The 27,451-nt window shown below is 44.1% G+C and overlaps 1 long non-coding RNA gene across 17 annotated transcripts in view; it reads right to left on the bottom strand.

The window, feature by feature from the left end:
- The window catches only part of LOC144310657 (uncharacterized), a 121,378-nt gene that overhangs the window by 45,001 nt on the left and 48,926 nt on the right, over positions 1 to 27,451 (bottom strand). Inside the window, exons 1-2 of one of the 17 annotated variants that reach the window (XR_013376312.1) lie at positions 21,953 to 22,796; positions 21,715 to 21,843 (exon numbers count right to left, since the gene is read on the bottom strand). The exons of 14 other annotated variants lie outside the window; for them this stretch is intronic. This is a non-coding gene — a long non-coding RNA (uncharacterized LOC144310657). Of the gene's footprint in view, positions 1 to 1,033; positions 1,676 to 21,714; positions 21,844 to 21,952; positions 22,797 to 27,451 lie in introns of those variants that run through there. 2 more of the 17 variants (XR_013376315.1, XR_013376319.1) reach the window with 2 other exon arrangements.

Here is a 27,451-nt window from a genome sequence, read left to right on the forward strand (position 1 = left end):
GGGCCTGCTGATTGGAGTCAGCTCTCGGGGGGCTGTCAGCTGGGGAGAGGGGGGTATTGAATTCATCAGTCTTGTTGACAGGGCGCGGGGGAGGAGAGGGAGCTCCCAGAGTGCAGGGGAAAACCCAGGGGAGGGCAACACTGTGAAGAGCAACTGGTTTGGCCTTGGGCATGGTGACCCCTTGAGCCAGATTAATGACCCGCAGATTCCCATTTTTGTTTCAAATTGTGCTACATGGTGGATGATAAACAGTAGCTCTTGGTCCTCACTCCAATACTTGATCTATGGAAAGCTGTAAACAATTTCCTAAATTTTTTGCTTAATGTTTTTAGTTGTTCTTGATGTCATACAACATTTTGCTTTTTTAGGAATTAGACATTCTGTTACCCTTGAGGAGAAGGGAAAGATTTTGGAATTTACTGAACACCTACTACTATATACCATGTATGTACATGTACATTTGTCACCTCATTGCTCTGAAAGGGAGACACGAATATTTACCAGTTATAGATAAGGAAGCAAGAAAGACGACAGGTGACTACCCTGTCAAGTCACCTAGAGACAGTGATGACCCAGAATTTCCACTCAAAGCTACTCAGCTCCACAGGACACCTGGGTGGCTCAGTGGTTGAGTGTCTGCCTTTGGCTCAGAGCATGATCCTGGGGTCCCAGGATTGAGTCCCGCATTGGGCTCTCAGAGGGAGCCTGCCTCTCTCTCTGCCTATGTCTCTGTGTCTTTCATGAATAAATTTTTAAAATCTTAAAAAAAAAAAAGAAAAGAAAAAAGTTGGGGACCCCTCGGTGGCTCAGTGGTTTGGTGCCTGCCTTCAGCCCAGGCCATGGTTCTGGAGTCCCGGGATCGAGTCCTACATCGGGTTCCCTGCATGGAGCCTGCTGCTTCTCCCTCTGCCTGTGCCTCTCTCTCTCTCTTTCTCTCTGTCTCTCATGAATAAATAAATAAATAAAATGCTTTAAAAAAAAAAAAAGCTACTCAGCTCCAAAGTGCAGTCCTTCCCCACCCCACCCACTTTACCTCTGCTCCAGAAATCAGTAACGGGAGTCCACTTCGCCTGTTGCTCACTTGTTGATAATATTTACTTGCTTTTCAGTGGTTAATTTTTGAAGTAAATTATTTCTCTCTATGCATTTTAGCCAGAGTCCTGTTAAGTTCCCCGCCTTCATTTTGTCAGTTGTCTTCATTCCTACAACGTCCAGTCCAGCAGGAATCTGGAAGAGTGCTTCCTAGGACCTACTCCAGGCCTGGGCCACACTCCAGAACCCACCAAGATATAACTTTTCAAAGGTTCTCAGAGCGAGAACAGGCATGGTGTTTATCCTTTTCCAAATTTCTGGGGCTGTCCTCATTAGTAGGCTGTAGAGGGGAGAGGAAGACTTTCATGGTTGGTGCAGAGAGCTGGGCCAGTGTCTCCTTTGGTTACGATGCTCTGGGATTCTGTGAGTTAATGGGTGTCCTCTGGCTCAGAGTCTGTATTCCATGCTTCTGCCTTCCTAGCATGGCTTCTGTGTCCAAGGATTATTATTGTTAGCCCTGGGGCTTTCAGGGTAATGATACTGAATCACAGATTTGGAAGGGCTAAGTCCAATCTACCATTCCATACTTGGATTTCATCTATCACAGTGCTGCTTACCCTTCTCCAGGACAAGGAGCTCTGTATCTCATTCCTTCACTGGACCACATGGCTGTCAGAGAGGATAGTGACATAAGGAAGTTACTCCTTCCCTTTACATTATTTCGGGTGGAGGGCACAGCACAAGCAAAAGACATGGGAGAAAGAAAAGCCAAGTACAGTCAATGAGGATTTGGAATCAGAGCTCTAGAACTCAAGTCCCACACCTTCTACTCCTCAGCTGGTGACAGATGGACAGATCATTTAACCTTTGTGGACTCGATTATTTCTTTCCTTGGCTATAAAATAGGCAGTGATACCTGTTCTATCTACCCCAAGAAGTTGTTGTATCAAAGGAGACAATGAATAGTTACTTTTACAGAGAAAAAGACTATGTGCATTTAAAATACAATAGTTTTTTTAAAAACATATATAATGCAATGCTTATTATCATTGATACTCTCTTATTCAACTTTTCTACATTAAACAAGAAAGGAAACAAAGCAGTTGCATTGTTTTGTTTTCTTACTATTTGCAAGCGAGATGTTCAACATCTATCATAAAATCCAAAGGTGGCCCTTGACCAAGTTTTGCCACTTAGTGAATCCAAAATATTCAGACGACACCATAAAATTGCTTTTCCCTCACCCCCAAAACCCCTCCCTGATCCGGGCATACTCTCCTGGCCTCCGTGGGAAGAAGGCTGATACTTGTGCTGATTTGCACCCAAGCTGCCTGGGGCTGCACTGACAGAGACAGATGTCAGCAGGGTGAAACCAACAAATTAATTTTGCCTGATGACCTAAGCCAGATGTGGACAAAAGTCTCCGAGGGAAGAAAGAGCAGGGGGAAAGATACGGTCTCTCCCTGCTGTGCCACAACCCATTCTGTTTTTTTCAAGAGTATTATATAAGCCATAGACCTCGAAACTGTTCTCTACCCTGAACCTTTCCAAAACAGTCCCCGGGTTACCCACACCGAGCACCTCTGGGTAACTATGGCTATCACTTTTTGCAAAAGGCCTACTTGATAATTTCAGATGCAACAAACAGTTCTTGAACTCGATAACATACCATTTAATTCTCAAAATAAACCCACGTGGCAAATGTGATCATCCCTGTCATTTAGATGCAGAAAGTGAGGCCGTGGGAGGCAAAAGTGCTGATCCAAGTTCACCAGGTGGATCCCCTACCCTTTCCCTACAGAGACTACCACGATCATGGTTTCCATGTTTATCGTTCCTTGGCTTATTTTTTAAGTTTTACCACATGTGTGTAGTTTTGCAAACATTTGAACTTTACATAAAAGAAATCACACTGGATGTTCTTTTCTGCAACTTTCTTTTTCTACTTAACATTATGTACTTAAGGTTCATCTATGTTGTTCCTGAGACTGTTCCACTATTTGGTATTGCTGCATTGTTCCCTTGTATGAATACTCCACAATTTATTTAGCCTTTCTACTGTTGATGGATATTTGGGTGGTTTCCAATATTTGGTGAGTATAACAATGCTGCTATGAACTTCTTGTATATATCTGCTCTGAAATTGGCTGGGATATATAATAGGGCCAGCATTGCTGGGAAAGAGGCTTTTGTGCCTCAAAAACTGCTTTTTGAGATGCTTTTTATCGATCGGCACTTTCATCATGGCATGAATGTCCCAATTAGCAACACTTGGTGCTGTCACACTTTTCTGAGTTCGTTTTTCCTCTATCTGCTCTCCCTTGGCTTCAAGCACCACTGCTGAGCTGACGGCCACCAAACGTTTATCTCCAGCTTATGTCTTTCTCCTAAACTCCAGATCATATATTCAACCCCTCACCTAATGACTCTCCTCCTGGTTTTCAGCCAGAGCAAATGCTACATGTCCCAAACTGAGAATATCCCTTTCACATGGCACATGTATATCACACCATCTTTACTCAGTCATCCAAACCAGAAACCAAGGTATCATCCTAAACATTCCCCTTTTATCCTACGTCCAAATCCTGTTAATTCGACCACTCAAATACCTCTTGAATCTATTCCCTCTCTCCTATTGTGGTTCACTGTTATTTCTGGGCTCATGGTAAGATTGTACTTCCTCATTCTGTGAAATTGGTAAGGCCGTATGACGTGCTTGACAAAGAAATGTGTGCAAGAGTGACAGATGTCACTACCAGGCAGAAGCTGTAAAGCTCAGTGCATAATTTACCATGACCCAAACCCCGTGCCACAATGACTGGCAACATCACGTCTGGGAGAGGCTCCATCAACCTCAATTCCTGAGTGAGAATAACAAAACCCTGCTTACACATAATCAACATGTAGTGTTCACAAAAAATAAATCTTTGCTCTTTTAAGTCACTGAAATGTTGAAGGTACTTATAACTACAGCATCACCAAGACTATCCTGACAAACACACCATTCTTTCCATCTTCTGACTGTTGAACACGCATCAACAGCTGGGTAAGAGAATTTTCCAGTTCCCTTGGAGTTCACTGCTCTGAGATTTGTTTTTTTTTTTTTTTCTTGCGACTTCCTGAATAAACTCTTATGTTGGCATAAAAATAATAGCCTTTGAATGCCTAACTTTGGAGTGTTCTTAGTTCTTTCCAAGTGGCATTGAGGTTGAGGTTCTGGCACTTTCTTCCAGGGCACAGACACCCTCTATCTGCGTAAGTCAGCTCTTATCTTCTTTCCAAAGCCATCAAATCCTAAAATAGTATAAGTTAGGAGTAGGCTAATATCTTTCTGGCAAAGTCCAGTGTCAGGTTTCAAGGACACCATTTGACATCCAGCTGACTGAGGGACATAACCTAGACTGTCTGTTATGCTCAAAGACCTACAGACCATCGCTTTTAAGGCACTGACCACACTGAAGCCACATTATGATACTGAGTAAAAGGAAATTAATGCTGGTTGAGCACCTTCAAGTGTCAGGCATTTTCTGTATACTGTCTTGTTCAAAACCACCCTGTGTGTTAGATATTATTAACAGTCTAGCTGACAAGTCGTTCCCAAAAAGTAGATTCAAATGGAGTAAATGACTAGTTAAGGTCATGAAGAAGGCTCTGGCTCTGAAGCCCAGAGCTTCAGGTTTCTTGTAAAGTGTTCTTTCCACTCCACCCTTGACTCTCTTAATTGTGTCACTTCTCTTGATTTAGAGATTAAAAAATAACCCAAAAGCAGGCAGATGAATTTTCTGAGTCTTGACTCACTCACCTAACAAGCACTGCCTCTTACTCAGTGTGAGTAGCAGTGCCACAGAGGGGAAAAATGGAGAGGTGCAAGATAGAATAAGAATAAATTCCTGCCCTCAAGGGGCTCGTGATACATAGCAGTATGCAATGACACGCAGGTGGATTATTTATGCTGTGCTTTGGTGAACGCATCCATTCATGCATTTGACAAACAGTAAGGGCTGAAGATTTGTAGATAGGATCACAGCCCCTGTTTTCAAGGAGCTCACAGCCCAGTGTCACAGGTGAAACAACAGGAGGTTGTCAGGTGGGGGTGGGGGGGAGAGCATGGCCGGTTCTCTCAGGTGAGTTAGCAAAGACTTCATACCTGGCGTCATTATGAAGATGTGTTTTGAAGCACAGGGTGATAACCACTAAAAGGGAGTGTTCCAGGCCACTAGAGCAGCATAAGCAAACATGCACGGGGCAGGGCTATGAATTCGGCCTAGAGAATGAGGGAAAGCTTCCCAGAGGAAGCGGCCAGTCCACAGAGCCTTGAAGACGGACTAGGACAGACCCTGCTGACAAGGGGTGCAGAACAGCAGAGCAGACAACAGCAGATGCCGAAGCATGGAGGCTTCTCTGGAAGAAATTTCAAGCATCTGAGCATACCTGGGTTTCGAGGTTCGCTCTAAGGGAGTAACAGAAAATGAAACTGGAGAACAAAGGTCAGAAGCAGATCATTAAGAGCCTTGAGTGGTTTGCAAAGACACCTGAAGTATCTCTTATTAGCCAAACAGAGCTATGGATATTATGTCAGTACAAGTTTCTTAAAAAATGCTTAGAATAGAGCTTGACATATACTGACTCCTCAACAAATGTTAGCTGTTATTTTTAAGTATTGTCTTTGCTTTGGCTGCTACATTAAATACAACAGACTGGGTGGCTAAAACAACAGAAATTTATTTGGTTTTGGGGGGCTGGAAGTCTGAGATCAGGGCGCCAGCATGGTCAGGTTCTGCTGAGAACTCTCTCCTTGGCTTACAGATTGGGCCTTCTTGTCATATCCTCACATGACAGAGAAGCCTGCCAGCCAGAGAACCAGAGACAACTCTCTAGTCTCTTTTTATAAGGGCACTAATCTCATCCTGGGGCCCTATCCTATGACCTCAACTAACCCAAATTACCTCCCAACAGCCCCACCTCCAATACCATCACACTGGGGATTAGGGCTTCAACATATGAATTTAGGGAGACCCAAACATTCAGTCCATAGAAATTATTCTAAAAAGGTGTTCTAAGAAGGCAATGATATGATCACATTTGCAATTTCAGATGCACACCACGGTGGGCATGTGGGATGTTCCCTCCCACCACTGGCAGTAATGACTTGTGTTAGAAGGTTAGGCCCTGCTCCTCCTCTTGGCCCCCAACCACAGTTAGTACACATATCTGCTCATGTGCTGGTAACTCACAATGGATTGTGAGTGTCCTGAGTGACAGAGGTGGTATTGGTCTTTGTGTCCTCAGCACACTGTGGCCTAGAGTGTGTACTAAAATAATTTTAAATGACTGTAAGTCCACATGACCACATGCCACTGCAACTGGTCTCCACTCCCCCCAGGGGAGATTTCCTCCTTTCATATCCCATATTCAGGTGCCTTGTCATTGCAGTCTGACCTGACCCTCAGCTCACGATGTCATGTTTCAAAAGTTCCTACTCACACCATGGGTGATTAAGTGTGGTGTCTGTGTCCCCTTCACTTTCCAGCCCCATCCACAGCCAGGTTTCCAGTTTCTTCATATTTGCCTTGAAATTGATGACAAATGAATTTTGCAACACATCTAGGAAATTACCTCAATACTCAAGCCATTTCCTGGGGCAGTTTACATTCTTTAACGAATGAAGAAGGTTGAGGTACTTTTTCTTTTTTAATCCCCTGGACCACTGGCAAACCCTTTTCACCCATATAAACGGATAGGGGATGATGTCACAGCACAGTAAAAGCTCTTGCCGCTTTAGCCCTCCCTTCATGGTTAATGACTGACTCAGTTTTCTCTGATCTTGGCTCCCTCTCCAAGACCGACATATCAAATCACTGGGATGTCTCAGACCTCTGCCATTCAGATGATGGACAGTCAGAGAACATGTGGAACAAGACACTGATTTTTTTTAAGATTTTTTTTTTATTCATTTATTTGGCAGAGAGAGAGAGAGAGAAAGAGAGAGAGAGCAGAAGCAGGGAGAGCAACAGAAGGAGAGGGGGAAGCAGACCCCGCTGAGCAGGAAGCCCGATGCAGGGCTCGATCATAGGACCCCGGGATCATGACCTGAGCTGAAGGCAGATGCTTAACTCACTGAGCCACTCCCAGGGGCCCCTGATTTTTCAACATCATAGTGTTAGGCTGCACAAACTATTGAAACATCCCAGATGGATCACTTAGCCATTCATTCATTTAAGCAACATTTATAGGGTTCTTACATATAAGCCTGTGCTGGATTCTGAGGTCACAGAGGTGAATAAGGCTGATACCCTGCCATGGAGGAGACAGAGCATTATGCTGGTTCTAGGTGAAACAACATGCCTAAGACCTGCTCAGTCACACCAGTGAGTTTGCAGGGCAGGTAGATAAGGAATACATGTAATCACATGGCTCTGACACAATTAACATAATAGTGAGGGTAGCAAGAACTTTAAGGAAATATATATTTACACTCTCTCCATATACATACATATATATATATATATATATATATGAGAGATACATATGTTATGGATAACTATGTAGGTATATCAAAGTATGTATACCTATCCTAGGTATGTCCTATAAATTTCCTACATATTAGATTATAAATATGTTTCATATGGATATACTTACTCTAGTGCTGGGAGCCAGATGCTCTGCAAAGTGTTTTCACAAATCAACTCATTTAGTTCTCACCCTCTCTCCTTGAAACACGCACTGTCACCAAACATCCGCATTTTACAGATGAGAAAACCGAACCTTAGGCATTTATGGAGTGTGCTCGTGATCTAATATGTTGTTGAGCAAGGGCGTGAACCAGGCAGGATGTCTCCAGAGGCTGTTCTTAATCTCAAGGCTATAAACTGCAAAGGGGGTGAATGATAGAACCCTGCCTAGCTGGGGAGGCTGCCTCTACACAGGGACTGGAGGCAGGGAGGAACAGCTTGAACAAACCTTTTTGGGGTGGGACACTGCACACCACTCTCTAAGGATGGCAAATAATTCAGTTTGCAAAGAAAGTTAAGAGGTCATGTGGAAGAGGGATCAGCACTAAAGCTGGTGGGTAGAGGGTGCAGGCACACAGATGATGATGACTGGCTGATGAGCTGCATGCATGTGCAAAAGTGAAGCATCTCCTCTTTCCTGCCCAGTTTGGCCTGTTTGAAGAGTCCATCTGCCTGCCATGTTGGTAGTGAAAGACTTGAGCTCTGAGATTCCACTAAGTTGACTTTTTTAGTCCAATGGCACTAGAATGTGAGAGGCATCCTCTCTCCCCTGAAGAGACCACCCTTGTCCATACCTGGCAATAAAGGCACTCAGGACCTGTCCAGTTGTCTACTGCTGTGAAAGAAACCATCCCAGACCTGAGAGTATAAAACAGTCATCATATGGATAAAGAAGCTGTGGTCTATGTATACAATGGAATATTCCTCAGCCATTAGAAACGACAAATACCAACCATTTGCTTCGACATGGATGGAACTGGAGGGTATTATGCTGAGTGAAATAAATCAATCAGGGAAGGACAAACATTATATGGCCTCATTCATTTGGGGAATATAAAAAATAGTGAAAGGGAATAAAGGGGAAAGGAGAAAAAAATGAGTGGGAAATATCAGAGAGGGAGACAGAACATGAGACTCCTAACCCTGGGAAACGAACAAGGGATGGTGGAAGGGGAGGTGGGGAGGGGGTGGGGGTGACTGGGTGACGGGCACTGAGGGGGGCACTTGATGGGATGAGCACTGGGTGTTATGCTATATGTTGGCAAATTGATCTCCAATAAAATTTTTTTTTAAATAAATAAAAGTCATCATTTTATTGTGCTCACAGATTCTGTGTGTCAGGAATTGGGAAAGGGCAGAGCAGTAGGTCCCAGCAGTCTGGGACCTCATCTGGAGGATCTTAGGCTGGCATGACTTGACAGGGGGCAGCAGGGATCACCTGGAGGCTCCTTTACTCTCACAGGTCTGAGACTGCTAGTGGTGGTGAGAGTCTCCGCGGAGGCTGGCCATCAGAACGCCTCCAGGAAGCCACTCCAGGTGGCTGCCTCAGTTTCCTCACAGTGTGGCCACTGGGCTCTAAGAGTTACCATCCCAGCAGAACCAGAGGGAAGTGAATCACAGAGGGTCACTTCTAGTGTAGTCACAACTCCATCCAGATTCAAGGGGAGGCAACTAGACTCCCTCCATTAAAATCATGAATGTCAAGGCTATATTGTAGGAAGAGCATGTGGGATGGGTGAGATCGTCATGCCATCTTTGAAAAATAAATCTTCTGCAAAACCTCATATTCAGAATTCAGAGATCCACCCCCCGCCCAGCTACCTTATTATGGTGTTTGCTAAGAAATGCCCAAGCAGCAAAAAAGCATCATTAGCCTCACCCAATTGCCATCATCATTTGACCTCCAAGCCCTATCTTACAAGATTCTTAAGATGCTTCCTTTTGAAACAGTGATCCAGAGACCATTCATACAAGATGTGACCTCAGAAGGAGTTCTTTCCCAAGTCCCTCCTCAGCTCTTCTCTATGTTTTCAACCATCGTCCTCCGATCTCCACAAGGCTGGGTTTCTCCCCATGTGGCGCTTGATTCAAACATCACTTCTTTGGAGGAGCCTTCCCAGGTTATCCATGCTAAAGTGTTCACTCTTTCCAGTACATTATCTGGTATTGTTCTATCCCTAATACTCCCACTACCTGAAATTATCTCGTTTATTTATATATTTTCTGTGGCTTCCCCCACCTCACTCCCTCTGTGTGGTAACTCCCAGAACACAAACCTTGCTCTTACTGGTCTCTGGCACCCAGCCCAGTGCCTGGAACACAGGAGACACCCACTAAACAGTCCTTGAATGAATATGTGGAAAATGATGCCATACCCAGAAATCTTTTTATTTCTCATTTGTTGGATTTGCGGTAAGGAGAATAAAGAAAGGGCTTTTACATATATCTCAGTAAAAGTAAACTTCCTTTCTTTCTCCTCTCCATTTCCTAAATCCTCTCCCAAAGTTTTCCCCTTTTTTTTTAAAACCATGTGATGCACAGAAGAGTGCCGTGCCTGATTTTGCAAAAAGTTAGAAAAGGAAGACATAATGACAACCTCTTGAATTGCGTCTCCATAGAATTTCTGGCAGTTAAATATATTCCACTATAAAAATTCCCTCATGGAATTCTTTATAATATTAAGTGTAGCAAAAAATATATAAGAATATAAATAATATGTAATTCATTTATATATATAAAGTCTATTTGTTTATTAATATATTGTATGTATTTGGATTATTTATATGAAAAATAAATATTTAAAATTTATATTTATTATATTCAATTTTATAACACATTTTATAATGCTTATGATTATAATACTTATATAGTATAAAATGTATGTTTATAACATTAGTTATGTAAAACATAAATATATATTACAAAATCTAATAAGAGTAGCTTAAAAATAATTTTCGAGCTCTAAGTTTTTGGTCTTTCTTAAAGATTTTATGTTGAGTGAAAAAAAGAAATTACATCACAGTAACACACACATTTGTATATAAAAAAAAACGCATAAATATCGACAGCACTAAAAATAGCTTACTTGAATTAAACAAAGCCCCTGGTTTGAAAAACCTCAAATAAATGAGTAAAATGGAAAGCCAAAGAGATCCCGCAGAATTTTATCTTCATGTACTGTTACTCACATACTCTTTATTCTTCAATGAGGGAATTCAACATGATTAAGTCTCTCTGAGGTAGATTTCAACATATTTTCACTTTTTCGTCCAAGAGTTTGATAAAGGCTGACCTCAAAGGAAAGGAAGTCTTTGGCTCTTCTAGGAAATATACTCCGGAGCCTTGTCTTCCCCAGTCCACCCTCCTTGCCCTGACCCAGTACAATCCCCTAATAACCAAGCAGCACTCATTAGCCACCTACAAGCGCACAGACGTAGGCACAGCAGATCTTACCCAGAATTTTTCACAGGAGTAAAATTATACTCACTCACACACCAAAAAGGAGGTCTGCTAGAAATCTTTTAAAAACCGGGTGCTTAATTTATATGAGACGGTGTCTAGACATTTATTTTCTGGAAATATTTAACTTGGATAAGACATGTGGCCCCCAAGATGAATGCAGGATTGAAATATTTCACTTGAAAATCTGTGCAAGGAAACGTCTGGTTGAGTGCAATGAGGTTAAACATCGAAATATTTTCCTAGAATGGAAAGGTCATCCTGTTTGCTATGTGCTGGCAGGACACCGCATCTGAATACTCCTGGTATTAGGTTGGAAATATATAGTTAGGCAGTAATTGCTTTTGTTGTGCCTACTTTTCTGTAGTTACATATATATTTACATGAGTCTGTATGTGACCACTATAACCCAGATAGTTACTGGGGGAGAAATACTATGATAGAAATTCTGGAGATTATATACAATGGGAGCTTCATTTGACTTTAAATTGGAAGCTTTGCCTCAATACCTTAGACTATTGAGGCCAGCAAATTTTTTCTCTAAAGAGTCAAATGGTAAATATTTTAGGATTTGTAGGCCATACAGTGTGTCACAACTACTCAGCTCTGCCATTGCAACGTGAAAGCCGCCAAAGACAATACATATGCAAGTGGATATGGCTCTGCTCCAAGAATTGTGTTCACAAAGCAGACATTTGCCAACCTCTGTCCTAGACCAGTAGCTGTTGAATTGTCTTAACCATGACTCATAGCAAAAAATAAATTCTATACCACCCAAAACACAAACACAAAATATGTATGTGTGTCTCCATGTATGTGTGTGCGTTCACAAAACAATACCTTTATAATGAGCATACGCTGCTGATTTTTGCTATTCCATCCAATTTGATTCTAAATTCACTTTTCAAATGCTGACAGCCACCATCTAAATTGCTTTCAAGACCCACTAATGGGTCATGACCCGCAGTTTGCAGAACACTGTACCAGGCTAACTCTATGCTTGTGTTTCAAGTGAATAGCGTGTGAATAGCTAGAAGCAGACAAAGAATCACTGTCCCTCTGTTAATGAATAGGAATGCTTGCCTTTAGTCTGAGGGCTCTGCTGCCTGCTTGGGTTTTCACATCTCTGGGATCTGATAAAGTTGTGACCCAATAACCAAGGAGAACATACATTGCCAAGAATGAGTATAAACAGTCTGAATAAAAGCCACGGAACAGGAAACTGGATGCCTTATCTCTTCAAATTGGAATTGGGAAATAGAATCTTTTCTCTTTGCAGTGAGCCTGGCAGAGTTTGTAGACATCTTTCTCTAAATGGAACCCCAACGGGCAAGAAACAAGGAGGAAGAACCTTTCTAATGAAACAGACTGAGCTCCCAAGTAAGAACCATACACTCGGCCCTTGGCCTGCCCCAGCCACTCTCTGCCTGATGGCCTGGTCACGTCACTGACCCTCAGTTTCCCTCCTGCTAGCTGGATGATCCCTGAGCCTCAGATGCCCCAACTGTTAAGTAATGTTAGCTACCTCCAAGGACCACCATGAGGATTACACAAGTAACGATGTACATACAGTGCTTCACACAAGCCTAGCCAGTGCTTGGTATGGAATACTTGCTCCCAACACATAATACTTGATATATAATACTCTTGCTACTAGATCTATAATATTTGATACATAATGCCTGCTACCATTCACCCATTTTTTTTTTATTTTGAAAAATTTCAACAGAAAAGTTAACAGTCCAGGGGCACGTGTGTGGCTCAGTAGGTTAAGCGTCCGACTCTTGGTTTCAGCTCAGCTCAGGGTCCTGGGATTGAGCCTGAGTTAGGATCTACACTCAGCAGAGAGTCTGCTTGAGCTTCTCTCTCTCTCTCTCTCTCTCTCTCTCTGCCTCTGCCTCTCCTCTCACTTGTGTGCTCTCTCTCTCAAATAAATAATCTTTAAAAAAGAAAAAGTTAACAGTCCAATTAATACCATTTTTTCTACATAGGTTTACCAACTACTAATATTTTGCCACTACTGGTTTTTCTTTCTTCCCCTCCCTCTCACATACACAGGCACACTCCTTCTATCAATCTATATCTATATTAGCATGTTTATATTTTGTGACCCGTCTATGCCTCTCTGAGGCACCTAGGTGACTCAGTCAGTTAAGCATCTGTCTTCGGCTCAAGTCATGGACTCAAGCCCCACATTGGGCTCACTGCTCAGTGGGGAGCCTGCGTCTCCCTCTCCCCTACTACCCCCCCCCCGCCCTGTTGTGCTCTCTCTCAAATAAATATAAATATTTTAAAAACTAAAACTAAAACTAAATAAGTAAAAACAAAAACAAAAAACACTGCCTCTCTAAATAATTTGACATGCATCTCCTATCTCTTACCATTATATTCTTTAAGATGATACCATTATGGCCCAATACTTCAGTATTTATAAATTATCTAATATCTATTCCATATTTAAAGGTTCCAAATTATGTCCTTTATAGCTTTTTTTCTTTTTTCCAATCCAGAATTCAAACAAGTATCACACACTTATTTGGTTGTCCTGTGTCTTTAGTTCTATCTCTATACAACATTCCTTCTGCCTGCCTTCTTTTTCCTTCCTTCCTCCCTTGCTTCTTTCCTTCCTTCTTTCCTTCCATCCTTTCTTTCAGGACATTGGCATTTTTGAAGTGTCCAGGATAATTGATTTGTCATGTGTAATTGGTTTAGAACAAATGAATAAATATATTGACATTTTTTAGAAACCAGACTCTCACTGTAAAAGAATGGGTATTACAAATATGAATGAGTAAAGTGAGCAAGGATCTCACAGCACTGAATTTGGACTAGAGATACCAAATTCTGTATTGGTCAAGTTGTCCAGAGAAAAAGAACCAATAGGATGTATACATATATTGAAGGGGGATTTGTTTAAGGAATTAGCTCACAGAGTTATGGAGGCTGGGAAAATCTGCAGGATGAGCTAGCAGGTGGAGACCCAGAGAATAGCCAGTATTGTGGCTTAAATCAAAAGGCTGTCTGCTGTAGAATCTCCCCTTGCTCAGGAGAAATGTGTCTCTTCTCTATTTAGGCCTTCAAGTGATTTGATGAGGCCCACCCACACTATGGAAGGCAATCTTTTTTATTCAAAGTCCATTGACTTAAATGTTAATTTTATCCAAAAACACCCTCACAGAAACATCCAGGATAATATCTGACCACATATCTGAGTGCCATGGCCTAATCAGGATGACATATGAAATTAACCATCACAGACTCCAATATCTCTAAGATACAGATACATACACACACATACATTTATTTATTTCAGCTCTGTACTGAAAGGCCGCAAAAGCAATGGTACCCCAGTAATACAGAGTACACATGATGTCCGAATCCTGGTTTCTAAATGCCATTCTCCACCGAAAACAGCTAGTGCTCCTTGGAGAAATAGCTGATTCTGGCTCTGGGGCAAAGAGAGGACAAGGTAAATCTGGAACATCTTATGCCAGAGAATAAGGAAGTACTCACAGATCATTGGATACATATCAAAAAAACATAGGCACTGGTTTGAAGGAACGGGATCCCACTGGTCAAATCATTTGGGAAATCAAGATAAATAATGACGGCAATGATTTATAGCATCCTCAACAAAAACAAAAGAAGAATCCATAAGACCATGATAATACTTATAAATTAAACATCTGCATGGGGATGGAAAGGGAGCTGTTCTCCTGAATGGTTCTACTAGAGGGAAGGAAAGAAGGAATATGTGTTCATCTCCATGCTCTCCACATTTTTATGTCATAGAACTCTTTGAAATTCAAGAACAAAATTAGGGCAGTCTCTCTAATGCTCACGAGTAAGAAGAATTTCATTTCCTCCACACCCGTAGGATCTTTTTTCTTGTCCTGGTCTTTCCTCTTTTTTCTATTTGAGATTCCACATTTCAGTCTGAAAATCCAACTATAAAGGGGGAGCAAAAGTTATGTTTTGATTGTAAGTGATATAAATAGGCTCAGGCATTTCACAAAACATACACATATCAAATCATCACGTCATACACCGTAAGCTCACACAAATTTCCATGTTGGTTATATCCCAATAACCCTGGAAAAACAAAATAAAAAGATTGAAGGGTTTTCATTGATAGTTTGTAGGGATATGTGATGTGGCTGCTCCCAAAATTTATGAGACCTCAGACTGCATTCAGAGGATCAAAGGCCCCAGAGAAACAGAGGTGAAATTTCTATTTGCCTCTGGGTTTGGAATGCTGAGACCAGTTCTTGGACACAGATAAACTGAATGCTTGCCCACAGGAAACTGTCCTGTTGGGTTAAGGAAGAGGGAAGGTGGGATGGAAGATAATAAAACGAGTTACTGAAGAAAGGTTGGGACAACTGGAATGCTGACACCGGTAGTGACAGCACCTGTTTGCAAGGAGTCGACACCAAGAGTTGGACACTGTACCAGCCCCCCCCCCCCCCAGTCGCTTTATGCACATCATGTCCCATGTTCCTCCAGATGTTACTCTGAGAAAGCTCAGTTAGGTGGGGTGCCTAAGGCCAGATTGCCACTAAGGAGCAGAGCTGGGATTTGACCTACACCTGTGGCCTCCAATGTCCCCGCCTCCTGCTCCTGGTTCACACTTGTTTGGGCCTGAACGTAAGGTTAAGTTACCAGGGGCAGATTCCAGCTCTGCCTCTGTGTGACCTTGAATAAACTGCTCCTCTTCTCTGAACTTTGGATTCTTCAGCCTTTTCTCAAAACCTCAGCATCCCTGGCTCTCCTGGTTCTCCCCCTCTTTTCCCTGACCCCCCCCCCAAACCCCAACCATTAGTTCCTCTCTTCTCCACCTGCCCAACGGCTTACACTGGCCCAGTCAGCACAACGGGGCAGGGGCGAGGAGAGGAGGGGCAGGACACCGAGAATGGCACATCGCTCCTCTGTGGCTGGCTCTGGGGCCTTAATGAGGAGCGCAGTGCACAAGGGTGAGGGAGGAAGCTCTGTGTTGTTTGTTTGCTTTATAAATTACCCCTTACACACAGGCAACTTCAAAGCCTAGCAGAACAAACACACTGAACCCACCACCTGGATCTGACAATGTTAACATTTTGCCATATTTGCTTCAGATGTTTTTTTTTTTTTTTTAACTTAAAACATTTAGTTGAAGGTTCAGTAGAAGGCCCTCTCTGTAAGCTTCCCAGACCTCAACCCCCCCACTCCCAGAAGTAATTATCATCATGCAGGGGCATGTACCCTTCCTGACCAGATCTTTAAGCTACAGAAAGACAGGTCATTTTAAACATGCAGAATTGCTTTCCCATGTTTTTTAAATGTACATAAATGATCTTGTCTGTATCTTTCTGCAACTCGCTCTTTTTTATTTAATGATATGTGTCTGTGATTTATCCCTGTCGCTAAGCAGAGCTCTACTTTATGCCTTCGGCTGCTGGTTCATATTTCATCTACAAAAGACCCGTTTATTTATCCATTGCCTTTCATATTATTTGCAATATTTAACTATTCTATAAAATTCTGGAACTGAACATTTTTGTACATCTCCTTCTGCACATGTGCAAGAGTTGCTCTAAGGTACTGACTGCCTCGAGGTTCCAAGGGGGCATGTTCATAGTCCTTCTATTGGGTATTACCACTTGCTTCCCAAACTGCTTTTACCATTTTATAGTACCATTAGCATGGTATAATAGTTCCCACTTTTCTTCATTCTCGTTAACCCTGTGCATGCTGTTATTTTTGCCAATCTGATGGATGGGAAATGGTATCTCGTTCTTGTTTGAATTTCCCCATGACTGGTGATGCCAAACATCTTTTCATATGATTATTGGCCATTTGAACTGCCTGTTCATAATCTGTTAATTTTTCCACTGAGTTGTTTGTTTTTCTTATTGACTTGTGTGAATTATTTACATGTCCTGGATAATAATCTTTTAAAACTTGAGTGTGTTGTAAATATTGGGACAATCTTTGTAAACTTCAAAGCAGTGTAAAAACCTTTGGTTTTTATTAGTGTTCATTTTACTCTTACATATGTCTTATCACCTAAACCAGAGTCCCCAGAGGACAGAGAATGTGGCTTCCTTATGTTTATTTATCCAGAGTGAGTGTTAATAGGAAGCAGCCTGGAATTATGGGGGGAAATTATGGCTTTAAAAATAGAAATGGAGCTAGTACTGCCTCTGCCACTGAGCAGCTAAGTAAGCTTGTTCAAGACACTAACTCTAAGCCTGTGTTCTTTTGTTCTTAACAGGAAAGACTCTCTCACGAGGTTATTGTGAAGAATTGCATAAAATAATGCATGCAATAGTGCCTAGTATGAGGCATGACATATACTAGATCTCAACATATATTAGCTGAATAGAAATATGGGTAAATATCTGTTGGTAGTTAATTCTTCAAGGACTAATAATAGCTTCAATCTATTGAGCATTTTTTATGTGCTAAGCACTGCATGAACAGCTACCTTCTATCATATGTTTATCTCTTTTATAGATGATGAATACCAGACTAAGAAAGATTAAATAATTTGGATAGTTATGCAGCTTATAAATGGTAGCATTAAGTTGCAATCACTGGTCTACCTTATTCTTGTCCCACAACTGATTGACTCATGCTTCAGTATTTATGGAATGTCTACCATGTGCCAGGCACCCCACTAGGCACTGGGTGCCATCGGTCAACAAAATGAACAGAGCTCTTTCCCACAAGGGGTTCTAGGAAAGGACCAAAACAGAAAATAAACAGGCAAATAACTTGTGATATGTGACAAACGCCTAGTTAAGATAATATGGCAAAGGACTTGGAGGTTCTCTTTCAGGGAGGTGATCTAAGAAGGCTTCTGCAAGGAGATGATGCTGAAGCCAAAATAAAATAGAGGACAGGGCAAGCTGACCAATCAAAGGGTAAGAGCATTTCAGGCAGAGGCAACAAGTTCTAATGTATATTATTGACTTAACTGAAACAATTTTCTTATTCCATATTCCCCACTTGTGGTTCCTGCTCACTCCTTTTAGCTTAGCCCATGGCAAGGAAGAGAAGAGTATGAGCCCCAAGCATCTGGGAAAGCCATCGTTCCATCCTGGGCCCCGATCACCCCCAGCTGGGCAGCAGCCATCTGGACACCTTCCAGATGCGGGCCGCCCTCCTCCTACCAACTTCCCTTCCATGTCACTGTTCCATCTCCTGGGCCCCAAGGCTGTGAACTCAGCCAGATAGGTTTGGCTTTGTTTCCCAGGTAAAAACTCTTTACCCTACCATCAACAGGGTGGACATTTGCAGATTGGCCTGTATGTGCATGAGCTGAGAACCCCAGAGGACTGCTTCAAGCCTGGAAGGCTGCCAGGTTTTCATTAAACCCCTTGTAAACCCACACTGCAGTTCTACGGAGCCACATCTGCCGAGGAAGTCATCTGTGATTTGTATCGTCGTGCTCCAACAAAACGCCAGCAGTGTGAAAAACTCTCCCCTCTGCTCTGCAGTGAACTGGAAAAGTAACATTAGTAATCGCTTCTGCAGGCTCCATAATGACATAATGGGCACTGGCTTAAGTCTTAAACCACGGCTGATGGTCCCTGCCAACAATCTGGGTGGATCCAAGATGTCCTAAAAAATACAGGTCATCGCTCATGCACACCTCCCTTTGTAAGAGAGTATAGATAATGAATCCACACTTGGTGTACAGAGAGAAAAAAAGCAACTAACATCTAATGACTGTCTGCGAGGCGTCAAGCACTTTACAAGCATGGTAACCTGAAGCAGCAGACATGATTATACTCATTATGAAGGAGCACCCAGTTGCACCTTAAACAGCATTCATTCTGGCTTGAGTTTGTACTTTCTCACCAATTAAGTGCTTCTTTGCAGCTTATCTTTTAACTCAAGCAAAAGACCCTGTGGGCAAAGCATCCCCCCCCCATGGAAACCCAAGCTACCCCCTCAAACAATAGGGACTGCCCTGAGCCAGCAAGACCCCAAGGGATTGTCCCTGAGATAATGATCGACCTGACCTGTACTGCCCACCTGTACTATCTACCCACCTTTGTCCCACATTTTCCTGATAGACACCTAGGAGTCTTTTTAGCACTTTGGAGACAGACTTTGAGCCGCCGGTCTGCTCTCTTCCCGGTGGTGGCCTCACCAAAATAAACTTTCTTGTTTCACCCCCACTCATCTCTGCCTTTGGATTTTGTCAGCGGCAAGTGGCCAAACCTGATCTGTTTGGGGTGCCCGGAGCCAGGGACTCTGGCACCTCAGTTACAATTTTACAGATGTATAAACTGAGGCCAGAGATGCTAGATGGCTTCCCAAAGCCACATAGGCAGGCAATATGGCTGAAAGTCAAACCCACATCTCAGGAACTCCAAAATCTGTGCTTTCCATCCCCTAGAAGAACCTTAGGGATGGCACGCAAACCAAGTATTTGGTAGCTCGTTTTTATTTTTCTCAAGCTATACTTCAAGAAATTGTAAACATAAATAAATAAATAAATGAACAAATAAATAATAAATCCTGTTAGAAATTTGTTAAAAAAACAAAACAAAACAAAACAAATCAAGACAGGTAGGGCATCTTCCACTCCTAGCAGTCTGGATCTTAGTAAAGCCACTAAATAATGGGATCTACCCATGGGTTACTTCAATCCATGATAGTCACTTTGAATTAGATGAACCAAAAGGCTCTCCCCTTCCCTGCTTCCTTTGCACTCCTCCATTAAGCCGACGTATCCTGCCAAAAAAAGAAAGGAAGGAAGGAAGGAGGGAAGAGGGGAGGGGAAGGAAATGAAAGGGGAGAGAAGAGAAGAAAAGAAAGGAAAGGAAAAGAAAAAGACACAGCCTGTTCCTAAATCCTGAGCCCACATCCAAAGATGGAAGCATCCAGCAGGTGTCCATTTCACAAAGCTCACCTTCCAAAATCTATGCTCCCCTGTCTGCTGCTGTGGACCTGTGTGGTCTCATGCAGTCTCAAGGCTAAAGTCCTTTTTCTTCTGAAATTGCAGATATCCAGTTTTTCCCAGGGTCTCCCTGGGGCTGTCCATGACCAAGGACAAAGGATGAGGCTCCTCACAGAGAGGAGTTTAGACGTAGCAACAGGGAAGCAGAGAATAGTAGAAAAAAGAGCCTTTGCTTCAGGACCAAAGAGACTAAGGTTTGAACCCTGGCTCTGATGGCTGATCATTGTGTGAGCTCAGTGTTTACATTTCTGAGCATCCTTACGTGGTCAGTGGCACTCACCATGCCTACCATCAGCGTGACTCTAAGAAGGTGAGAAGAAATACATTGAGAAGACACAGGCATGTGGTAGCTTTCAATAAGTTCATTTGCTTCCCTGATCTTCCACATTTATCTCATATTTGGCTAAAGCTTCAAAGAAAGACTCCCCAGAAATGTCAAAAGAGTTGCTAGTTTTCTTTTAAAAGGATGGTTTTGATATTTCAGACGCTGTTGGATCACCCAAAAGTTTCCCTCTCGGTGGCTTTTCCTCTTCCCTCACATAAACACCTAGAAATAATTTCCTGGTCTACATCCCATGGAAGCCAAAGAGCACCTGGACTAAGAACCAGGTCATGCTTAAATCCATTGGTGGAACTCCCCCTTCTTCCATCGGCTGCCCAGTTAAAACAAGGTTTCACTTTAAAAAAGGGGGGGGGTCGTCAGAAAAATGCTGACAATGAGGGAAAGCTGCTGCTAGGGGGATAGTTTGAGGTTTGACTAAGATTCACAAAATACAATCACCACATCCACAGCCACAGGGTGAGCTTTGCAAAAAGAATTCAGTTGAGCATCAACACTGTTGCTAGAGCAAACTGCTCGGTGCTTCTGAACTTTGGTGTCCTCTGCTCCAAAATAGAGGCTGGAGATTGTAACACAGCCTTGCAGGATGGTGAAGGCACTCACGTATTAAATCTAGATAGCAGGGATCCCTGGTGGCTCAGCGGTTTAGTACCTGCCTTCGGCCCAGGGTGTGAATCTGGAGACCCAGGATCAAGTCCTACGTCGGGCTCTCTGCATGGAGCCTGCTTCTCCCTCTGCCTGTGTCTCTGCCTCTCTCTCTCTCTCTCTCTGTCTCTCATGAATAAATAAATAAAATCTTTAAAATAAATAAATAAATAAATAAATAAATAAATAAATAAATCTAGATAGCTACAAGGCTCGGTGCCTGGTAGACAGCAGGTGCTTAAGAAATGGCTCTTTGCTTACAAAACACTGTTAAGATCTGCACAACAGCCTTGTTGAAAGACCCATCCCATTGTTTCAGATGAGGAAATAGAGAGTCAGAAAAATAAAGCATGCTCAAGATACCACAGCCCTGGCTTGCACTGAGAGGATCTGCAAGCAGATTTATTTGGCTGCAAAGCCTGTTTTCCTTCCAGTACACACACACACACACACACACACATACACACACACACTGCCACGTTGGTTGCTGCGGATGCAGAGTGGAAGGGAGATTTTAAGCGTGTTTTGTCTCCATCTGAGTTTCTTCCTCTCCTCTGGCTCATTTGTTCCGTCTCTGTAGCCCTGGCTGAGGCCTCCACTACGCTGGCAACCTCCCCCTACCCGGCTGCTGCTGCTGCCAGCTGAGGTTCCCACACAGCCAGAAAGGCATTTGAGAAACCGCATCCCCTCCACTCCGAGCCCCGTGCCTTTGAAGTGAGCCTGTCATCTGACCGGTACCTACTCAGGCTACAAATCCCAGACTCGTTTCCTACCTGGAGCCCTGAGCTACCCCCGTGGTGTCGTGCAGACACTAGATAGTCTGCTTTATTCTTCACGTGCTCCATTTCTATCCAGCCTGAATTTCCTAAGCGCCTACTCTGTGCCAGATACTAGGCTTGGCTCTGGAAAGAGAGAGAAATGAGTAAAACACAGGCTCTGCCTTCAAAGAACCCACGGAAGATGACAAAATCCAATTTGGTTCAGCTTAATAAATAATCGCTGAGCACCTACCATATGCAGATCCGTGCAGGGCACCAGAGAACACGAGCATAAATAACACGTCCGTCTTCTCTGCAAGAGCTTCCAGCCAATGGTGCAGTGGCCCACCTGGCACACTAACACCTGCCGACACCCACTGCCCACTACGGCTCTCAAGCTCTGCTGCATACACATTCTCTCCGGTCCTCGAAATAAAACAACCTTTTGAGATACATGTTTGAAAGAGCAGAAAAGTTTTGCTGTCCAAAACCAATCATGATGATGAGGATTCTAGAATTCAGGTCTGCTCTTTGTCTCCAAAGCTGCTAGTTTCTTGGCAGGGTGGTGGCAAATCCGTTGTTCCTATTATTACCTCACATTTGAATGGTGTGCATGGATTTTCCAAAGCATGTTCCCTCCATTATCTCATCTGAGCATCAACATCCCTGTCCTGAGTAGTACAGCGGGGTTTTTTTGCGAGGCCCAGAGATCGTCACAAGTCAAAGGAAAGAGGGACGGCCAGCACCAAGCCCTATGATGCCACTTAGTCCTCACAACACCCCGGCGAGGAACTATTTTTTCCCTCCTTGTTTACATTTGAGAAAACTGAGGCTTAGAGCATCTTTCCCAAGTACACAGAGCTAGTCAAGATGAATCCTGGGTTTGAAGCCTGGTCCTGTAGCAGCCAGTACCTCCAACAGCCAGGTCTGTCCTCCAGACCAGCCAGCGTTCTCATCACAGAGCTGGGACAGCCCAGCCTGCCTTGTTGAGGATCAGAAAACAAATGGTTTTGTGGAAACTCAGCACAGGCTTGTTCCCTCGGCCCTGTGACTTTGGGAGACACTCAAACTTCTCTGGGCCTCAGTCTCCCATTTGTCAAGAGACAATGCTAACCTCTGGGTCGGCATCGGAGGGCTCCGTCAGAGTCTGCACACGGGTGAAATGGATAGGAAGGTGTTGGAGAAGTCACCCATGTGGGGGCTGCCCTCCATGAAGCTTCTGCTGACCTATGACTATGGAATCAGAAGCCCAGGAGACAAAAAGCAGATGGGTCACAATCCCTCCACCCTCACCCCAGGAGCCCCACTCTGGAACCAGGACCTGCACCTCCAAGGGGCCAAAGCAAGGGCCATTGTCCACAGAGCCAGACTCCTGCCCTGCTGACATGTCTGCTTTTGCCTCCTTGGCCCGGCTCAACTTGCAGACTTGTGGGGAGGGGCTGTCACAGAAACAGACGATCTGGTCACAGGGTAATGGCGTCCAGGCCAAGAGCCCACTTTGTTTTAATGAATGACACCAAACACTTAGGCTATAAACTCTTCAGATTGCTGGGTCTGGCAGTAATTACATGCCTCCCATTAATAAATCCTACTTCTGAATGGTTTACTGCACCCCTTTCTTCAAACACTGCAGGCTGAAACCTGTCAGATGAGGCCAGAGGCCTTGTGAAGAGAAGGCAAATAAGACGGGGCAGCTTTCTGGGCAAGAAAAGCAAGCGCCCGCAGCAGGGAGAGAGGCACAGGCTGAGCTCTGCATCTGGTTCCGGGTTGGAAGGGGGTTTCTGATCCCCACCCCGCACTCCATCAGTTGCTGACTCCCATTTTTAACTCCCAAAGTTGTCCTGAGCTATCTTCACTGCCTTGATTTAGGATTCACCAGTCGCACCCGGAACAGAGAGACAGTCTGCCGTCTTGTCTCATCTCATTCATGCCACCAAGGCAGCCTTTCCAGCTTGACCCTTTCCAGGGTCAGACCCTGTCCCTCCCAGGATCAAAACCCCGAGATGGTCCACCACACTCCAGGATAACATCCAAACTCTTCCCCAGCCAAGGCCCATCGGGAGTGAATCCTGCTTACCTGCCCAAGCACATTTCCTGGAAATTGTTTTTCCCACCTTACTCACCCCCGCAGTTCTCAGTGTGTGGTCCTGGGGCCAGCACCATCAACGTCACCCAGGAACGCTTGGAAAATGCAAGTTCTCAGGCCCCGCCCAGAGCTACTGATTCAGGAACTTGAGGTGAGGCCCCTCTGGATGATTCTCATTGCGTAATTTTTAAAACGTTTTTATTTTCCCATAACCTCTACGCCCCAGCATGGGCCTCAAACTCACAACCCTGAGATCAAGAGTCACAAACTTTACCTACCAACTGAGCCAGCCAGGCACTCCTGACTGCATGATTTTGATGATGGTTTTGGAAAACACCGCTTTACCCACTTTCTCCTAAACTTTAATGTGGGCAGGAGCCACCTATAGATTCTGAGTTAGTCTGTCTGAGGCAGAGCTCAAAGTTCCTCTGTGCTAGAGGGTCCCCCATGCCAGGCCGATGCTGGTGGGTCACACACCAAACTGAGCAGCAAAGCTCCGGAATTCAGCGAACTCTGTAACTTCCCAAGCCTACCTTCTGCCCCTTGCTCTATGCCTTGTGAGTCCTGTCCCTGTACCTTCCCTACCTTTCTCTTCCTCCCTTTCTCACCTCGCCATCCATAAACAATTCTACTCACCTATCAAAAGCTCACACAGAGGGACGCCTGGGTGGCTCCGTGGTTGAGAGTCTGTCTACCTTTGGCTCAGGGCGTGATCCTGGGGTCCTGGGATCGAGTCCCGCATCAGGTTCCCCATAGGGATCCTGCTCCTCCCTCTGCCTATGTCTCTGCCTCTCTCTGTGTGTCTCTCATGAATAAAGAAGTAAAATCATAAAAAAAAAAAAAAAGTTCACAGAGAGAGCCCCTGCAGTCAGAAGACCTCCCTAAGCCCTCCAGGTGGATGAAAGCCCTCTTTTTCCTCTGCTCCCACGTGACTCCGCACACACCCCTCCCAGCAGAGCACAGGCCACACTACACTGTCTGTCTGTGCTTCCTTATCCTCGAGGAACATGTTAGGAACAGGACCTCTCGCCTCTCACAGCACCGACGCAGTGCCTGGCACACAGCAGGAGACAAGTGGATAGCAAGCAAACGACTGACTGGATGAATGAATCCTTAACAACCAGTCACACTGGTGGATAGAGGAGGAAAGTATCTGGGAGGGTTGGCTGTTCACTCCTCTACCCATCACGGACCTAAACTAACCACCAGGTTCCTTCTAAAGCATGCAATTGCAAACTGCTTTCTAAACCAAACCAATCTTTCTAATCCTATAAGACAGAAACAAACAAACAAACAAACAAACAAAAACCCCACAGAAATATGGCCCCTCTGACCCAGGAACCCCAGAGAAAATTTCCAAGAGAGAATATCCAAACAGGAGGTATGTACACGGGGATCCCTCAGAGAGGAAAGCTCCACGTGCTGAAATGTCACGAAGGAAGTTCCCTTATGAGTGTGCCCACTTCCCCTGCATGCATTTATTGAACCCCTACTATGTGATAAGCATTAGCAAGAATTGGGGATATAAGACAAAGCAGATGTCTTCCCTGCTGCCAAGATGGTCATCTAGTGGGGGCAACAGACAGAGAAGGGTCAGGACCACACAGAGTGACAAAGACCGTGATTCTGGTGCGGGTACACCAAGAGGCAGGTGCCTTCCATTTTGCCAGGAGGGATGAGGACAGGTGTGCAAGAGGTGCTGCTATGTGGGCTGAGTCTCGAAGGCTGAGTGAAGGTCTCAGGATGCCAGGAAGAAAGAAGGGCACTGCGGGCAGAAGGCACGGTGTGGACACAGGAGCAGAGGGAGGGAAGAAGACCGCCTGTTAGGGGAGCCACCGGCACTCCGACCCAGGAGGGGTATGTGGCTTGGGGTGGAGGCTCATGACTGCAAGTGGAGCAGAACCAGGTCCATCATTTTTAGTGAACATTCATCAAGCACCGGCTTGGCACAGAGGCAGGCGGTGCAGAGGCCGACAACCATAAATAACATGGTTTCTGCTATCCTGGAGTTTATAGTTTACAGTTTGGTAGGAGCTGTGGGGGGAAAAAACACAAAGGAACAAATGAATAAAAGATTTGCACAATGTAGTGTACGCTTAGCTGAGCCAGAACTCTCGCTACAGAGGGAGAGCTTTAAAGTTCAGATAAAATGGTCAAGGATAGGCTCTCCGAGGAGGCGAACTGAATCATAGGAGGAAGAAAGGAAGTAGAGACAGAAGAGAACCCCAGGCAGAGAGAAGAGATTAGACAAGACCCTGATGTCAGCAGATTCAAAAATCCAAAGTGGATGGAATTAATGAGTGAAAAAACAGTGACCAATTTGTTTTTTGAAAAATTTTATTAATTTATTCATGAGTGACACAGAGAGAGACATAGGTAGAGAAAGAAAAAGGCTCCATGCAGGGGGCCCTATGTGGGACTTGATCCCCAGGACCCCGGGATCACAACCTGAGCCAAAGGCAGACAGTCAACCACTGAGCCACCCAGGTGTCCTAACAGTGACCAATTTGGCAAGAAGGGATGGGAAAGGGAGACAGGCCACGCTGCCTGGGTCTCGTAGGCCATAGTGGGTGTTTCGCACCGATTCTAAGCGCTGCAGAGCCGAGGGGAGGGCTCAGGAGCAGGAGGATGATATGAGCTAGTTTGTTTGGAGCATTTTGTTTGCCCTTTTATTTTTACTTTTTTTTTTTTTTTTTTTCCAGAAAGAGAACTCTAGTTACTTTGTAGAGAATGGGCTGGAAGGGGACTGGTGAAGACAGATCTTTGCTAGAAGCTATGCAATTGTCCTGTTGAGAAAAGAAAAGCCAGGCCTGGAACTAACGTGATGGCCAAAAGGATAGAGAGAACAGCCTTGAGAGGTCTCCCTTAGGAAAATTCTACACTAGAAGCTCCAAACAGCAACTTCCCGTATTTAAGGCAAATATACAGCAAGTTCTCTTTCAGGAGGCATCCATTGGAAAGAGCACTTTCCCTTCAGCAACATGCCTTCCATCTGCATGAATTCTGGGTGGGGACCCTGCCATCTGACTCGAGGCATAAGGAAGCTCTACAGCAACCATATCCCCAGCCAACATATGTACAGATGCTGGCAGGCACTGAAAAAGGCCCATAATTCACAATTGTCCACCTTGCCGTGGCAAGATGCCCAGCCAAGTCTCCCATCAATCTGAACTCCTGAGAATTTGGGATGTGAGGAACAGTGGGAAAGGAGGTGCTCCACAAAGGGAATGGCAGGTCGTACTCAGTAGGCACGCATCTGATTCCTTTTCTTAAACCCTCTATGGTGCCTGTCCTATGAAACACACATCACAGCATTGAGCAGCATTTTAGGAAGGGGAGTTTTTACAGGGGCTCTTCAGACCTTTCAACAAATCCTAGTGTTAGATCTCAAAGATCTCCAAGGATAATTTAATCCCACCCCTTTTCTGACAGGGGAACTGTGATCCCTATAAGCAACTTTTCTTTTCTTTTTTTTTTTTTAAGCAACTTTTCTGAAATCATGTAGCTACTTTTTGCAAAGCTATAGCTGCAAGGTTGGTCCTCATTCTCAACTCTGTGCCCTTTCTCTACGACTCTATTCACACTTTAGTGAATAACTTACTGAGCATTTACTACACATGGGGCTCTAATTCTCCATCCCATTATAGAAATAAACTTTTGAAACAT

This window comes from Canis aureus, chromosome 3 (assembly GCF_053574225.1).
Source record: "Canis aureus isolate CA01 chromosome 3, VMU_Caureus_v.1.0, whole genome shotgun sequence".
Taxonomy (NCBI): domain Eukaryota; kingdom Metazoa; phylum Chordata; class Mammalia; order Carnivora; family Canidae; genus Canis; species Canis aureus.